Below are 17,770 nucleotides of genomic sequence, written 5' to 3'. Positions count from 1 at the left end.
GCACCTGGCTCTTAGATTTCTCAGTCTCTGGAACTGTGAGATAAACAAAGTTTATATTCTTTATAAAGTATCAGGTCTCAGGTATTTTGTTAGAGCAGTAGAAACTTAGACAATAGCATTACATATTTGTTTGTATTTAATGGCCAGATAATCCAATTGGTATGACATAGATACCAAGCAATGAAGCAAACCTGGAAGAAATGAAGTGAGGATGTTTAGCCAACAGTCAACTGTGACTCAATGATTGGCGCAGTAAGAGTGAGAAGGGAAGTCACTAGAAAAACTGACTTGTGATTTTACAAAACTAGGACACTTTCCACATTCCCAACTGACCTGATTAGACCAAATCCATGTGTCATTATTCTAGGTTACAGCTCCCCATCTCTCTCTCTCTCTCTCTCTCTCTCTCTCTCTCTCTCTCTCACACACACACACACACACACACACACACACACACACACACACCATCATCTACAAATCTTTAACCATCTTTGTCACTTGCCCTTGAAAGCACCCAGAAACCACTCTGGACGCGGGAACTCACCCAAGAGATTTTATTAAGCGGAGAGGCAGAGTGCCTGCCCGCAGGGTGAGAGAGAAAGAGGGAGAGAGAGAAAAAGAGAGAGAGAGAGAGAGAGAGAGAGAGAGAGAGAGAGAAAGGCGGTGGAGCTGTTCTTAAGTAGTGGAATTTAGCAGGCTAATAACAATCTGGACCAATGACTGACTAGAAGTTCACAGGCTAACAATCTGGGTTGTAAAATGACGTGGGGGGAGCAGAATACTGGTGGCAGCAAAATGGCAGATGTGATGCCAATATTCCTCCCTTTTTGTTTTATAGATATGGGGGGGGTGGGACAATGGTCTTTCTTCTATAGCTTCTTCCTGCTGGTTAGGGGCGAAGAGTCTCATTCCTGTGGGGGAAAAAAAAAAAAAAGGAGGAATTAGGGAGGGCCTTAGATGGGAGCAGAGTTTTTGGAGCTGGGGATGTCAATAGTGAATTGCGTGTCTCAGCTTTGGATGTCAGGAGCTGGTAGTCTTGAAGGAGAAGCGGTTGATTGACCAAATTGGTTGGTGAACTTGTGTATCTGATCTTGTAGGAACTTCTGTAGGTAATTTAGCAGGCATGGTCCTGTTTAGGAAGATCTGTAGACCTTAAAATGACCAAAAATTTCCGACTCTGGCAGTTTCTCTTAATAGTTATCAGGCCTCAAAGTATTCCATAAAATAGAAGAGGAGGGAACCCTCCCAAACTCGTTCTATGAAGCCAATATCACCCTGATACCTAAACCAGACAGAGACACATCGAGGAAAGAAAATTTCAGACCAATATCCTTAATGAACATCGACACAAAAATTCTCAACAAAATTTTAGCAAATCGCATACAAAAACATATTAAAAAGATAGTGCACCATGATCAAGTGGGTTTCATCCCAGGGATGCAAGGTTGGTTCAACATCAGGAAATCAATAAATGTAATTCACCATATCAACAGACTTAAAGTCAAGAATCACATGATTATTTCAATAGATGCAGAAAAAGCATTTGATAAAATACAGCACCCCTTCATGCTCAAAACAGTAGAAAAAACAGGGATAGTGGGAACATTCCTTAACATTGTAAAGGCCATCTATGCTAAGCCCATGGCTAATATCATTCTAAATGGTGAAAAACTGAAAGCATTCCCCATAAAATCTGGAACAAGGCAGGGATGCCCTCTTTCACCACTTCTTTTCAATATTGTCCTTGAAACTTTAGCCAGAGCAATTAGACAGACCAAAGAAATTAAAGGGATACGAATAGGAAAAGAAGAACTCAAACTATCCCTGTTTGCTGATGATATGATTATATATCCACCAGAAAACTTTTAGATCTCATAAGTGAATTCAGTAAAGTAGCGGGATATAAGATCAATGCACATAAATCTAAGGCATTTTTATACATAAGTGATGAATCTTCAGAAAGAGAAGTTAGGAAAACTACCCCATTCACAATAGCATCGAAAAAAATAAAATACTTGGGAATCAATCTCACAAAAGAGGTGAAAGACCTCTACAGTGAGAACTACAGAACACTAAAGAAATAAATTAAAGAAAACCTCAGAAGATGGAAAGATCTCCCATGTTCTTGGATAGGCAGAATTAATATTGTCAAAATGGCCATACTACCAAAAGTGCTATACAGATTCAATGCAATTCCAATTAAAATCCCAATGATGTACCTTACAGAAATAGAGCAAGAAATTATGAAATTCATCTGGAAGAATAAAAAAACCAGAATATCTAAAGCAATCCTCAGTAGAAAGAGTGAAGCAGGGGGTATCGCAATACCAGATCTTCAACTCTACTACAAAGCAATACTAACAAAAACGGCATGGTATTGGTACCAAAATAGAAAGGTGGATCAATGGTATAGAATAGAGGACACAGACACAAACCCAAATAAATACAATTTTCTCATACTAGACAAAGGGGCCAAAAATATGCAATGGAGAAAAGATAGCCTCTTCAACAAATGGTGCTGGGAGAATTGGAAATCCATATGCAACAGAATGAAACTAAACCCATATCTCTCACCATGCACGAAAATAAACTCAAAATGGATCAAGGACCTCGGAATCAGACCAGAGACCGTGCATCTTAGAGAAGAAAAAGTAGGTCCAGAGCTTCAACATGTCGGCTTAGGACCAGACTTCCTCAACAGGACTCCCATAGCACAAGAAATAAAAACAAGAATCAACAACAACTGGGATAGATTCAAACTAAAAAGCTTTCTCGCAGCAAAGGAAACTATCAGCAATGCAAAGAAAGAGCCTACAGAGTGGGAGAAAATCTTTGCCAATCATACTTCAGATAGAGCACTAATCTCCAGAATCTGTAAAGAACTCAAAAAACTCTACACCAAGAATGCAAATAATCCAATCGACAAATGGGCTAAGGAAATGAATAGACACTTCACAGAAGAAGATCTACAAGCAATCAACAAACATATGGAAAAATGTTCAACATCTCTAGTAATAAGATAAATGCAAATCAAAACCACCCTAAGATTCCATCTCACCCCAATTAGAATGGTGATTATCAAGAATACAAGCAACAACAGGTGTTGGCGAGGATGTGGGGAGAAAGGTACACTCATACATTGCTGGTGGGGCTGCAAATTAGTGCAGCCACTCTGGAAAGCAGTGTGGAGACTCCTTAGAAAACTTGGAATGGAAGCACTATTTGACCCAGCTATCCCACTCCTTGGCCTATACCCAAAGGACTTAAAATCAGCATATTACAGAGATACAGCCACATCAATGTTCATAGCTGCTCAGTTCACAATAGCCAGATTGTGGAACCAACCTAGATGTCCTTCAATTGATGAATGGATAAAGAAACTGTGGTATATATATACAATGGAATATTACTCAGCCATAAAGAATGATAAAATTATGGCATTTGCAGGCAAATGGATGAACTTGGAGAATATCATGCTAAGTGAGATAAGGCAATCTCAAAAAAACAAAGGATGAATGATATCGCTAATAAGTGGATGATGACACATAATGGGGAGTGGGAGGGGTTAGTGTTAGGGTTAGAGTTAGGGTTAGGGAGTGGGGCAAGAATGGAGGAAGGAAGGACTGTATAGAGGGAAAAGAGGGGTGGGAGGGGTGGGGGGAAGGGAAAAAAATAACAAAATGAATCAAACAGCATTACTCTATGTAAATTTATGATTACACAAATGGTATGCCTTTACACCATGTACAAACAGAGAAACAACATGTATCCCATTTGTTTACAATAAAATAATAAAAAAAAATAGTTATCAGGCACTTCTGCCTAAGACTCTCTTTTGTAGCCTTCAATCTTATTCTTGGGGCTAACACAAGTGTAGTTCTTAAGTTCCAATAAAGGAACTATTGTCTTTCCTTTTAAACCTAGTTATGACTGTATTTTGGTTATTACTGGTTTTGCTAAGTGTTCAAGACCAAGTTGGTCAAATTGACCTTGTTCCTATCTGCTGTTAAGGGTCAGCTGAGTTCCCACAGGGGTTACTCATGGAGAACTTGAGAGCAGTTTCTTAGCTCCTTTAGTGCCATTTGCTAGGTAGGCTCTCCTTGATGAGGTGGCTTCCTTTGGAAGCATCAGGGATGTCTCCCTTTTTCAAAGACCCTCCTTTTTGCAGCAGGTGCACTGATTGGCTTTTCATCCTTTAGTGGTCTCATCAATCTCTCTGAGTGGGAGGTTCGTGTGGCCCAGAGTTGCAAAGTTTCTTAGAGAAGCTCTCCCATTCCCTGAGTTCAGGCTGACTCAGAGGACAACAGCCAAATACTGATTTTCTTGACCCTTTTGTGTTAATCTTGATCTTAAACTTTATCTTAAACATCCAGCAAAACAGTCTCAGTAAAAGACTGCAGCCCAGTAATAGTACTGGGCTTTAACTCTAATGATTATTACTTTACAGTCATTTACCCCCTTTTATTTAATTGGGTTCTATATTATCTGTCCTATAGGTGATGGCTTATTATTTCAAATTAATTTAGGTTGCTTGTTCTTGAAGTAGTACTTCTGCAAAACATTAATCAGTCAACAGTTATAGAGTTTACAAGGAAAATACAAAATGGAATTAACAGCAGTAAAACATTTAGTTTATATAATAGCTATCTTGAATTTTGACTGAGCTATCTATTATATCCCCCATTTGAGAAACAGTAATTTTACAACAAAAAACAATCTTTTGAATATAACTTTAAATAAGCTAAAGTCTGGCTTATCTTGGAGCCATTCTGACATGCAGCAGGGTGGGAGGTAGAGCCTTATCTCAGGTAAGGCGGGGCTCTTCACAAATCTTAGGTAAAGTGTTCTAGTTCTGAAGCTGAACTTTGCCTCTTTCTTAAATGTCATTTTAAGAAGTTTAAATATATTGTTTCCTGAGTGTATATGAACATTAGTTAACACAATGTAACATTATATCTAAACAAGAATCAAAGAAAGACTGAGAGAACTTTTAACTTTCCTTTTGTGTGGCAAAGTGGCAAAATGCTTTCCTGTTTCTTGATATAAACATTTAAACAGATCAGGCTCTCATTATCTTTTAGAAATACATTTACATTTTTATCTCAGTGTAGAAGGTAACAAGGTTCAGGTCCAGTTACAGAACATTAAATGATCTAAATAAATTCCTAATAAAGTTCACTATTCTTATAAGTTTATAATTACCATTACAGATAAGTTTAATTTGGAGAACAGCAGTTTGATAAAAATATTCTTTTAAATTTTCTGCTTTAAAGACTTGTATACCTGGAATATACAAACACATGTAGTTTGAATACTGATGTTTTTATATTGACCAGATTTAACTTTTAAAGGAAAATTTAGACTGTAATGTAGCATAATACTCTAACAGTTGTTTAACCATAATTGTACAAACCCTAATTTTTAAGACTAATTGCTCTAAAGAATAAAACTTAACAGACACAATGTTAAGAGTAAATTAGTGTTTTTAAGAAATCCTTGTCAGTTTAACATATGGATTAAGCCTTGTTTTTTAACACTACATTAATATTTGACCTTAGAGAAAAACCTTAAATAGCTTTAACTGATTATCTCACATAAATATAACCAACTTAGTTACATACAAACTTGTTGAAAAATGTCCTTTACTTACACACAGATTTTCTTAGCAATTATTTAGGCCCTCATGTATTTCATCACACAAGCACTTTCTTACCCAGAAATATTTCTTTCTCCCTTCCACTAAATATATTTCTATACCTAGAACCTTTTATTTTCTCTTTCCTCTCTGTTGACCCCTTTTGTTCACATTCTGAACTCTTATGAAATTTCTGAACTTATTTAGTACTCTATTTGAAACACAGTTGAAACTTTTGGATTCCTTTGTATATAGAATGGTATCTGTTAGGACTTAAGTCTTAGTAACCTTGTCTTTAGTGATGACAGAAAGCAATTTTAAACCCCTTTTATCAATCTATGAAAACACCAATAATGTTTAAGTATGTTACCCCATGAAATTTAAGGACTTAACAATACTCGATGTTATTTAACAGTTAGCATTTTAACTTTGTAAATTAATCAGATATCTCTAACAAACACATTTGAGCAATCCCATACATGTTAAATCTACTGATTTTATTGTAAAAACCAAGATATCAGACAAGTGTATCAAATAGTATCTGCTATCTCTTTCCTGTGGAAGAAAAATCCTAGAAACAATTGATATTAGACATTTCATGGATATCAACATTTTATTAATTTGACTACCTAGAGATTTGCGAGGTAATTTTAAAGACATTTTACCTTCATTTGATTACCCAATTTTAAATTGATCCTTTTAAAATCACATGAATTAAAGGTATCTGGATCCATTTTTTTAAATTTTACTTTTATGAGTGCTCATTATTTGTGTCAATTTTGATTATCATGTACATATTTGGATGCATATACATAGATGACACGATATACACATAACACAAAAACAAAGGCCTTGTAGTTTTTTAATAGGTGAATCTCCATTGCAATGTAACAGATGTTCAAAAATAACTCTGGAGTTGAATAAAAATAGAACTGATCAAAAAATGATTAACCTAGGTATGTAGGATCAAAATTGTGAGCTCAAAAAATATAGTATTTAAGAAAAACAAAACTAAATAAGAGTCCTAGAAGAAAAAATGATAATGGCCATTAATTATAGCATGAGAGAGTGAGAAAGAGAAAGGCAGAGAGAGGGAGTGATAGGGAGAGAGAGGGAGTTATAGGGAGAGAGAGGGAGAGAGAGAGAGATCTGTGTTACAGCCCAAGAGAAGTTTAAAATGGACACTTTTTTGTCTTCAGTCTCAAGTTGGTCCCTTGTTGAGCCTGCTGCAGTCTACATTCCAATGTAGGCTTCAGCAAGGCTAGACAGGGGAAATTACCTAGGGCTTTTAAACCTTTTTCCTGGTTTTAATCAGGTCAGGTTTGGATGCAGAAAATTATGAAACATTATTTCCCACTACTTTTGAGGAATGGGGCTGCTATATCACACTCCTTACAGCAACATACCACTGGCTGTTGGGATGGTTAGGGTTACTCCCCAACACCAGTCACCTCCCATTGGGGGCTAGAATATGTGTGTGGGACCTCATGGCAGGACTGGGTGAACTGGGCAAGGGAATAGAAGCAGAAACAGAATGGGGCAAAGGAGATGGAGGAGCAGGGGCTGGAGGGGCCTCTGCCCCAGGGGACCGGTATGGTAAAGGTTTGTTAGCTGAGTCAAAGTCAGAGGAGGAGGAGGAATTAATAGGGGGAGAAGAAGCCAAAAGGAGGTATCCAGGTTTGCAGGAAGAGCAAAGAGCAGGTTTAGTGCACAAGAAAGAGAAAGCTTGAAGATAAGAAATCCCTTTCCATCTGCCTGCTCACTCAGAAGTTGTATGCCATTACATGGCCATTTTGGATTGATTATCTAAAGGATAAGTTTCTTTGGTTTTAGGCCAGGGGTCAGGTAAAGGAGTTTAAGATTGTCTAGTAGACACCCCAGGGGTGAATCTCCCAGAATGGAGGACCCAGATTCCATGGTGGAGACTGATAAACAGCCGAGTCAGTGTCCAAGGTGTCCTGAGGTCACAGAGTAGTTAGCTGGAGATGAGAAGGCAGCATAGTGAAGGGGGTCATTGCCCAACCATCAGTGTGTGCTGGGCAAAAGCCAAGAGAGTTGAGGACCTGACGTCAGGATTTTTGAGAGAGAGAAAGCAAAAAAGAGCCTCAACCCTGAGAGAGAATATCCACCATAAAGATTGGGGACCTACCCATCAGATAAGATCAACTAAGGGGGCCAGCCGTAACTGTGAAAGTCATGACTGGGGTAACCCCCACTCCTCAACTGCCTTGAGGGCACTGGACAATCGCCAGTTGCTTCTCAGGTCAGCAGAGGAGTGTTTAAGTCGACCTAGGGGAACACTCCCCAATCTGAAGCCAGTGGTGGATGTGGAGGAGAGCATCCAGGCGAATGTAAGATGACACCAGCGTCTCAGGGTCTGGGGTGACAGATGGGATTCCACTTGCCTAAGTGGTAGTAGAAGAGCCCATTCAAGTCATGGCACCAATGAAAGCACCCAGAAACCACTCTGGATGCAGGAACTCATGCAAGAGATTTTATTAAGCAGACAGGCAGAGTGTCTGCTTGCAGGGTGAGAGAGAGAGAGAGAGAGAAAATGAGAGATAGATAGATAGAGAGAGAGAGAGAGAGAGAGAGAGAGAGAGAGAGAGAGAAAGAGAATGGCGGTGGAGTTATTCTTAAGTAGTGGAATTTTGCGGACTAATAACAATTGGACCAGTGACTGACTAGGAAGTTCATGGGCTAACAATCTGGGTTGTAAAATGGTGTTGAGGGTGCGGAATACTAGCAGCAGCAAAATGGCAGATCTGATGCCAATAGCACTATATTTAAAAAGTGGCTTTATTCCAGTGTCTGTCTCACTACACACTTTTTTCACATGACAGTTGTGTGCTCCAAACTAAGAGGACTAGTCTGTCTCAAATCTCCCTGACATGGGTCTGCAATCTCTATTGTTCACGGTACTTGAACAAGATGCCTAGACATCTCTTTCCCTACTCAAATGCCGCTATCACAAAGAGCATCTAAAAAGCACACCAGGTCAAAGACTCCAAACCTCATCATGGCCCCATCACCTGACTTCACCTCTTGGATGCTCCTATCCTGAACTTTGACCACAGTCTGCTCCCTTGTGCCCTCGAAATCCTAGAACTGCCACAAAATCACACTCTCTTGACTTCTTAATTAACTTCCAAGTGACAAGCTGAGTAATAGTGATCTCTGGTCCCCTGTTTGTCCCCTTGCTGAACAGTAAGTGATGAAAGGGGAGTCCCAGCAGCCACAGGGTATAAGCCCTGTGGGTGCTCACTAAAAAAGAGGCAATCATGAAATATCTTCCTCTCACAGAGTTCCCTCAATTTTCAGGGGTCTTTCTTACCCTCTCTTTGTCCTGAGACTACTTCTACTTCTTTTTAATGAAAATTTATTTTTATTTTCAACACATAATAATTGTGTATATTCATGGGGTACAAAATGATATTTCAATACTGTTCACAGTCAGTACACTGATCAAGTACTGATCAAGTCAGGATAATTATCATTTATTTATATTTAGAGTCTTTATCTACTTCTTCTTAAAATATATAATAGTCTCTTGTGAACTATAGTCACCCCACTGTGCTGTGGAACACTGGAGATTATTCCTCCTTGGTTCCTGTTATCCAACCTCCATCTCCCCTCACCCCACCGTTCCTAGTCTCTTGGAATTGCTATTTCATTCTCTTCCACTTTGAGATCAGCTTTCACATAGGAAAAAGAACATATAGTATTTGTCTTTCTGTGTCTAGCTTATTTCACTTAACATAATGTCCTCCAGTTCCATCCATTTTGCCACAAATAACAGGATTTCACTCTCTTTTTTTATTGCTGAATAATATGTCACATTTTCTTTATCTATTCATCTATCAATGGGCACCTAGATGGAATCCACATGTTAGCTATTATGAAAAATGCTGCATTGCAACCATGGAGTGCAGGTATCTCTGATAGACTGACTTTATTAGCTTTGTATAAATACCCAGAAGTGGGATAGCTTTGTATGGTAGATCCATACTTCTATTTTTAATCTCTTTTCCATTGTATAATCCTAGGTAGAACTGGGTACCTTCTGGGGGAGAAATCAAGCTTCCAACATGGCAGTCAATTACCTAGTGACCATACCTGTTTAAGCAGCATGCAGACCATAAATCCAACCCAAGTTCTGCCCTAGAGTTTCATTAAAATTCAATGGAGTCATGTCAGGAATACAAAATGTGCACCAACATCCTGAAACCACACAGCTCCACACTGTTCTTAAGGTGAGTTGCCTTCTCCATGACTCTTCCAAATGTTCCTTCCACCTGCCGTGAAATTGGACTCCTAGAATTGACTTTCCAGGCCTTGAAGATACTGGCTTTCAGAATTCCTTGCACTCCTCTACCTCCACCAGGCCAGCCATCTGTCTTGGCTGATGAATTCTGCATTAGTGAGAGATACATTAAGCTCAGAAGCATTCCATTTCCAAGGACATAAGCTGTATTCTTTTTTCCCCTTTCTTTTGTATAAATTTTCTTGGAAAAATAAAGTTGAGCTTAAGTCCTAGCTCTATCCAGAAGATCAGAAAAACTCTCCTTATCAAGCATATTTCTTCACCTACAAGGCTACGCTTGCCCTGGAAATCGCTGTTGCTTAATGTGAAAAAGAAAGGACTTAGAGAATATAGTCCTGGAGTTGAGTCCAATTTTCCAGATTACTAATTATGTGATCTTTGGAAAATTATTAATCTTTCCTGAGCCTTTGTCTCACCATCCGTAAAATGGGGATGATAGTAATCTTGCTTTGCCAAATTAATGACAATGTGTGTATTGTATCTGGCACCCAATATTAACTCAGTCGTTGGAGGCTAGTATTTAGTATTTAGTCAGAATACAGAAGTTGTTAAAAACTTTAGCTTTCTTTCCAGACAGACCTGGTTTATCATCCACATCAGTAAAATGATTTTGGAGTTTTTGTTTAACCTCTTGATTTTCTTTCCATCTCTCCAAAGTATTAGTGGAAATTAAAGTGTTTTTTGTTGAAGATTGGAAGTGATATTTCTAAACTCTTAACATGTGGTACATGTTTAATAAATGGTAGCTGTTATTATCATCCTTCGTGTTGCTATTGTTATTATTGGGCATCTTCCCAAATGCTAGCTCAATGTTTTCTGCCTTGGCAAAATCACCAACTACACCTGTTTAAGAGGCAACTCATGCCTTAGAGTCCAGTTTTTTCATTTTTTCTACCTTGCAGCTGAATCTCGGGTATGGGGTTGAGAGAGAGATTTCACTTCTTGATTTTTTAGTTCATCAAGAATCTTGGTGGCCTCCCTAAGAAATGTTTCTGTTACCACATCCAATCTGCAGAGTGGTTAGGAAATCTGGTCAGTCACAGGGAAGATTTCCTCTTCATAGGTGGGAGACAGACTTGAGGAACTATGAGGCCACAGTTATGGAGGCCCAAGGAGCTGGAAGCCCAGAATAATTCAGTGCTATATGTTATTAAGGGAACCAATACAGGTCGTCATTGTTGTATAGGCAATGAAGTCTTTGCTACATATATCTGCTTCCTAAGCCATCTCTCAAAGTTTTTCTTTATGATCTTCATTTTTAAGACCCAAGTACTATTCAGGTTGTTGTGCAAAACTCTAAATTCTCCTTTAGAAAAAGATTGAGCCAAGCCATCTACCTAAGTCTTGGCCCCCAAGTCACTTACCTTCTTGCTCAAAGTTAGTGCTTGCATTACCTCCTTGGATATGCTCCATAAGAGAACAGGTGCCTCACTTTGATGCTCAAGATCTAAGCAGGACAGGCAAGTGAGAGTTACCTGTGAAAACACATCCAACCAATGGACCCTGACTCACTTGAAATATGGAAGATTCTGAAAGGAGCCTTTCATGAATAAGTTTGGAAAAGTGCTACTCTCAGTTACATTCCTTGAACTCTCATAACAAAAGCCAATTCTAGGTTCAGCTGAATTGAGGAAAAATAAAGAGACTGTACTGAAAGCAGTAAAAATTAAATTACTATGTGGAAAGTTTGCACTTCCTATTGAAACAGAATTTTATGACTGCTATATTTGCTCATTAAATTTTTAAATGACATTTGTGATCATACCACCTTAAATTTTGGGGTTTCTACAACACAAGAAAGAGACAAAGGTAAAAAGCAGGTAAGCAGGTGGCTCCCTGGACATGATGTTCTCCACAGTAGTAAGGGTGGGAACATTGCTAATGGTATCCAGGACCCAAGGATTCATGCCCGAGGGGTGATCACAAATGTGAAAACTTGTTCACAATATCTACATTCAAGCATGATAATTTTGTAAGCCAGAATAATAATTACATTTTAAATTTACACATATATCTGTCATATGCAATATTGAGGTCAGGGTAAATCCTTCTTAGTGCTGACATTGCTGGAAAACTAATAAACGGTATTTTCAGGCTATTATTTTTTGGTGATGGACATCTCTCTGTTTCACTCTCTAATGTTTCAAGTAAAATAACCAACAAAATATATTTGAAAAATCAATAGTGGGAGCATTTGCTATTAATTTTTAAATTAATACATAACTAAACATATATCTCTATATACATATAGATGTATATACATGTAAATCTTTTAAATTATTTTGATTGGATTGTTATTATCCTCTGCTTGCTTTAAATGTCAGAGACTGAGATTGTTATCTAGCAACCTCTACTTCCAACATCCCATCCTCACCCATTCCCAGTCCACTCCCAGCAACCAAAACAAATCTACTCTGGCACCAGTTTCCAATATTCTCAACTAACCTGCAAGGCAAAAAATAAATCTGATCAAATAATCCTGTGGTGGCAGTTGCTAAAGATGCTTATAGTAACACATCTACAGGAGATTTTTGAGAAATGAATTACTGCTCCAAATAGCTCTGAAGAGTGCACACAAAACATGCCTGAGAATTAATCAAATCAGAGGCCACAAAGAAAATCTCAGCAAATTCCCTAGTAAGTTCTGATGGCCATTTAACCAAGCTTCCCATGGGTGTGGCCAAATAGTTAAGTACTCATCCTTGACTTTTCCTTATTCTTTTCAGCAGGGCCACTCTCTTACTCCCTGGATCCCATCCCAAATAGCCATCTGTCCACAGTCCTTGTTTCAGGCTTTGTTTTCCTAGGAAACCAAATCTAGGTTATGTTCTTTCTTTTGCCCTTGTCTCCATCTTGCCCAATTAGAATTTTATACCCAGCAGTTTATCCTCATGCACACATTTGTCCTGCAGGGGGAGCTGTAAGTTGTTAGTTTTAATAGTTTATGGCAGTACAATTCACTCTACCATTCACCCATAAATTGGAGGTTACAAAGGGATACACAAGATTTTCTGTTCTCAGAGCTGCACTTTATGGTGAGAACTGTTAGCCATGCTGAGGGCTTTAGCTCTTGCTCTATCAAATGTCCCTGCAGTTTCCCAATGTTTTCACCCCATGAAGTTGTTGCTATCAAGCAAATTTGTTAACAGTACATAATTCATGCCAACCCACTTGTGTATGGGGCTCATGTGAATATCTCCTCTCCCGAATTTTATTGTAGATTTTCTTGTCATGTGGTTTTGCTCTCCTGGTGACATCCCTTTCCATTCCACTCCATTCTGTTCCATTCCATTCCATCCCATAACCACACAATGTGGAAAGGATATTTTTAGTAAATGATCTACAAAATTGGTGCTAAAGAAAAACAGTGGTCATCACCTTACAACACATTCTAAAAGAAGCTGTAGACAAATTGAGATGTGTTAAAATATGAACATAATCAGAAGAAATAGTAGGAAACATGTGCCATGAAAAGAAGAAATTGATTTTTTCCAAACGTAAAACCATAAAGAAAAAAATGATGGAATATCTATATAAAATTTCAAAAATCTGGTATAAAAGAATGAAAAAGAAGTTAATGATGAACAGCAAGAAAGAAATGTACTGGCGGTTAATGTGGTAGGCAAAGGATTAATATTTTTAATATATAAATGCTATGAAATAAAGCATTATGTATGATACCAAGAGCTAGATAGAAAAATGAGCATAAGGCATGAACATAATTTGAAGTAAAAGAAATACAAATGACTAATACCCATATGAGCAATTTTCAAGCTCTCTAGCAAGCAAGAAAGTGAAAATTAAAAACAACACCATCAAATCTTTTCTTTGAATTGCTAAGTTTAAAAAATCAGAAATTTCCTTTTTTTAGCAAGGACCTTGGAAAACTGCCATTTAAAAAAATTTTTTTTAAAAATTTCGTGTGTGCTGAGGATCATGCCAGGCAAGCATTGTACCACTGAGTCATATTCTCGAGAACTGGCATTTTTAATGACTTCTATTGATAATTAAATTGGTACAGTTCTGAAAAGCAATTTCACAATATGTAATACAGAGTTAAAAAATATCAATGTCCTTTGATCAAATAATTCCACTTTGGAGAATCTAAAGAAACAGAAAAGCAGACAAATATTGTGACGTGAATATCCATAGAATGTTGTCTATAATAACACATTGGAATTATCTAAATATCCAAAAAGGAATATTTGTAGTCACTAAGATGTTATTTTAAGAATAATTATATATTATACATATGTATATCTATCTATATCTATATATAAAGCAAATACTATAAATACATCATTAAAATACTCAAAATATACACTCATTTTATTAGAGCTGTATGCTTATATATGGTTTTAATTTCTTCCTTACACTTTTTTCCTATTTTTAAAGTTCCCTAATATGAGTAAATGCTACTTGAATCATAAAAACATAAATTAAATAATCAGAACATTGCTTAACAAAATATATAATCAGAGAAAAAGTGGGTAGTACATGAAGCTTCTTCATATTTGCTAATTGTTGGTAATTTCAATGCAGCAGCCTTCTTTCCAGGGATGAATTTGCTCCACAGAAAAGATTTGTCTACTCATCATGGCATACTCCACCCTGGGAACAATATTTACTTTCCAATTCACCTTTTTCTAAACTCTTTAGAAACTACTGCCTTCCTCTTGACTCTCATTAGTGCCCCCTTCTGAATTTAAATCTATTTTCAAAGCTTAGTTAATGGCATCACCATCTCCTTAGACCTATCTTTAACTTCTTCCTGTGTCCAGTTTCCACTTTTTGACAAGTGGGATTTGGGGATGCTGACCTAGATGTAAGATCATTTTTTTTTAAATCTGTTGTTTTAGAATTCTACTTCCCCTGATTATGGGTAAAAAAATATGTTCTAAAACAGGAATAATTTTGTGTTGAAGGTAGTTTGGGGAGATCTTTAAGGTTCAAATGTTTGAAGACCTGCCTAGTGAATGATGAACTATCATGGTTCTAAGACTTGTGGGTAGAAGACAAAGGGAGAAAAAATTTGTCTCCCAAAGAAATTTCTGGGGCCAGGGCCATAACTCATTGGTAGAGTATATGCTTGCCTAGCATGTAAGAGGCCCCAGATCCAGTACCACAAAAACAAAAACAAACAAACAGAACCTCAGAATTTTCTGTCCATCAAAGTCTGAGAAAATGTGGAAAATTGCATCACCTTAGAAATTACCAGGTTCTTGTCACAGAAGTTCAGTCTTATGTGGGATAGGTACTTGGGGATGATGAAATACAAGTAGAAAAGCTTGGGTAAAATAAAATCTGTAGGTGCTTTGAACCCTGGGGGCTGGGGGATGGTTCACAGAGGTGCATTTGTAGCCCAGGTGCCTCCTTTGGGAGGTTTCCTCCTCAGGAAACCTTGAAGAGACTTTCCCCATGCTACTCAGTACCCAGGTCTTTACTACTACTAGCCTTCCCCTTCCTCTCCCTCCTTCCAATCCCCAGATTCAATATGAGTCTGATCATTTTTATAGATGGTTTATTAAGTTGCAGAGGGTTTTGTTCAAGACTCACTCAACAGTGAGATGATCCCACATCTGGACTGACTCACTTGAAACATGACAGCATGCTATTCCATGGGAGAAAATGGAATAGAGAAGAGCCAATACTTTCTCCAGTTGAAGCCTCTGGCGTTCACCATTACAGCAAGTGATTAAAGGTGTCACTGTTACTTTTGTTTTGGTTTGTTGCTTTAGTGGGCTACTCTGACACCTGATGGCTCAGCTCTTTCCAGCTCAGCTGAGCTCCTGACAAAATATACACTCATAATCATTCCTTAAAGACAATAGGGATTAATTTTAGATTAAGGATCACACATCATTATGAACTGTTCTTGCACCTAATAGAACATCTTTTCCTGCTTGTTAAAGCCCCTAAGACACAGCAGTCAGCTGACTGTATTTTCTGCTATAGGTCAGTACAGCCTTGAGAGCTAGTCTGAAGTCCACTATCTATGAATACCCATGAACTCTACTGTGCTTACACACATGAACATGTCCATTTGAGATTCCTTTATTTCTTTTACAACCTTCCTATTAAACTTGCCAGAGCTCCTTCCAGATACTTCTCTTCCTGTCCTTGTCCTCCTTATATTCAGGGTGGTCAGTGTAAGGATGATGCTGACCACACTTTAGTCCCAGTGATGGGCATCTGACCCAAGGTGGGCCAATGAGAGGGCTCCAGTCCTGTGGCCATAATGATGACTTGGAGATGGGGCGGAAGCCATGCTGAAAATTCCCAAGGATTTTTTTCCAGGATCTCAAATTCTAAAGTCTGTAAGTTCAAGTGTTTTGAAACACCTTACTTGATTGGAAAAAAGGTTTTCTGCTAGAGTGAATAAAAAAAATACTTAAAGGAAACAGAAGAAGATAAAGAGACTGAAAAATTGGGTCTTTAGATCTAGCAGTACCTAACATGTACCTAAATTTTGTAATTATATGAAATTTTCTTTTGCCTAAATCACTGTAAGTTGAGTTCATCACTTGCCACCAAAAGAATTCTAATATATATAGTACATTATATATATATTATATATATATGTATATATATATAATATATATATAGTACAGTCATGTGTTTGCTTAACATAAAGTTTTCCTGGATAATTGTTAATGAGATAAGACCTAAAACATTAAGGTGCATTTGACTAACTCAATCGCATATTCATTTGTTATTATGGAGGATAAGGTTTGGTTGGGGGGTTTGAAATCATTTATAACATAACACTCTGATATCTGGATCACAAAATTCTAATTGCTATAAAATGAATATAATACCTCTCTTTCAGCTTGAGAAATAAGTGGCTCATGTCTAATTTTGAATTTTTGCCTTATTATCTACCCAAATCAGTACTTCCACAAATAGAAAATATTAATTCTCATTAGAACCCATTTGAATTCTAACAATAGCCATGATTTGTATTCATATCTAATTACATGCTACTAGAGGAGGCAAAATTGGGTACAGCAGAAATGGGATCCTGTTGAATCCTGAAGAGGCCAGAGAGTCTACAACAATGAGAGAAGAGTCTGGTAAAGCTGGAAGTGGGTAGTTGCCTCAACAGCACCATATTGTCACCTCCTGAATATATTACAAGGCATACACATGGGCTGTCAGCATTTTTTGGCCCTGGTTTCCTAGTGAAGTGAGGCTTCTCTGACTAAACACACACAGGCACAGGCACACATGTACACAAAACCTTCACACACACACACACACACACACACACACACACACACCCTGTTCATAGCTTCTTAAATACCAGGAAGTTATTGGCCACATATGTAAAAGGAAACAGAAGATAAAGAGACTGAAAAATTGGGTCTTTAGATCTAGCAGTACCTAACATGTACCTAAATTTTGTAATTATATGAAATTCCTGTTTGGCCATAAATAAAAGTATGATTCACGAAGTTACCAAAGTGTTAATGCGCCTCCAGATTCAATCCCAATCCCTCCATCCTCTTTCGTTCACTTGAAGACTTAACATCTTTAAAACAGACATGGGAAGGTTTATTAAAAACATCCTAGTGCCTATCCTAAATTTCTGATGGCTGTCTTATGTATTTTATACAAACATCTGCAATAGTTTTTCCCATATGCTGCTGGGGGAAAGGAAAATGTTTGAAGAAGCTTCAGTAATGTCCTGATTCCTCTGATTCTTGCATGATCTCCATCAAGGTTTTCAGTAGATCTTGGTTCTGAAATCCTGCAGAGTATCCGAGTCACTGGGGAGCTCCATTGTGAGTCCAGGTGTGGAAATCCTTGTC

The sequence above is a fragment of the Sciurus carolinensis genome, chromosome 5, assembly GCF_902686445.1.
Source record: "Sciurus carolinensis chromosome 5, mSciCar1.2, whole genome shotgun sequence".
Classification (NCBI taxonomy): domain Eukaryota; kingdom Metazoa; phylum Chordata; class Mammalia; order Rodentia; family Sciuridae; genus Sciurus; species Sciurus carolinensis.
The sequence above is the reverse complement of the archived record's forward strand: the minus strand, read 5'-3'. Positions refer to the sequence as shown.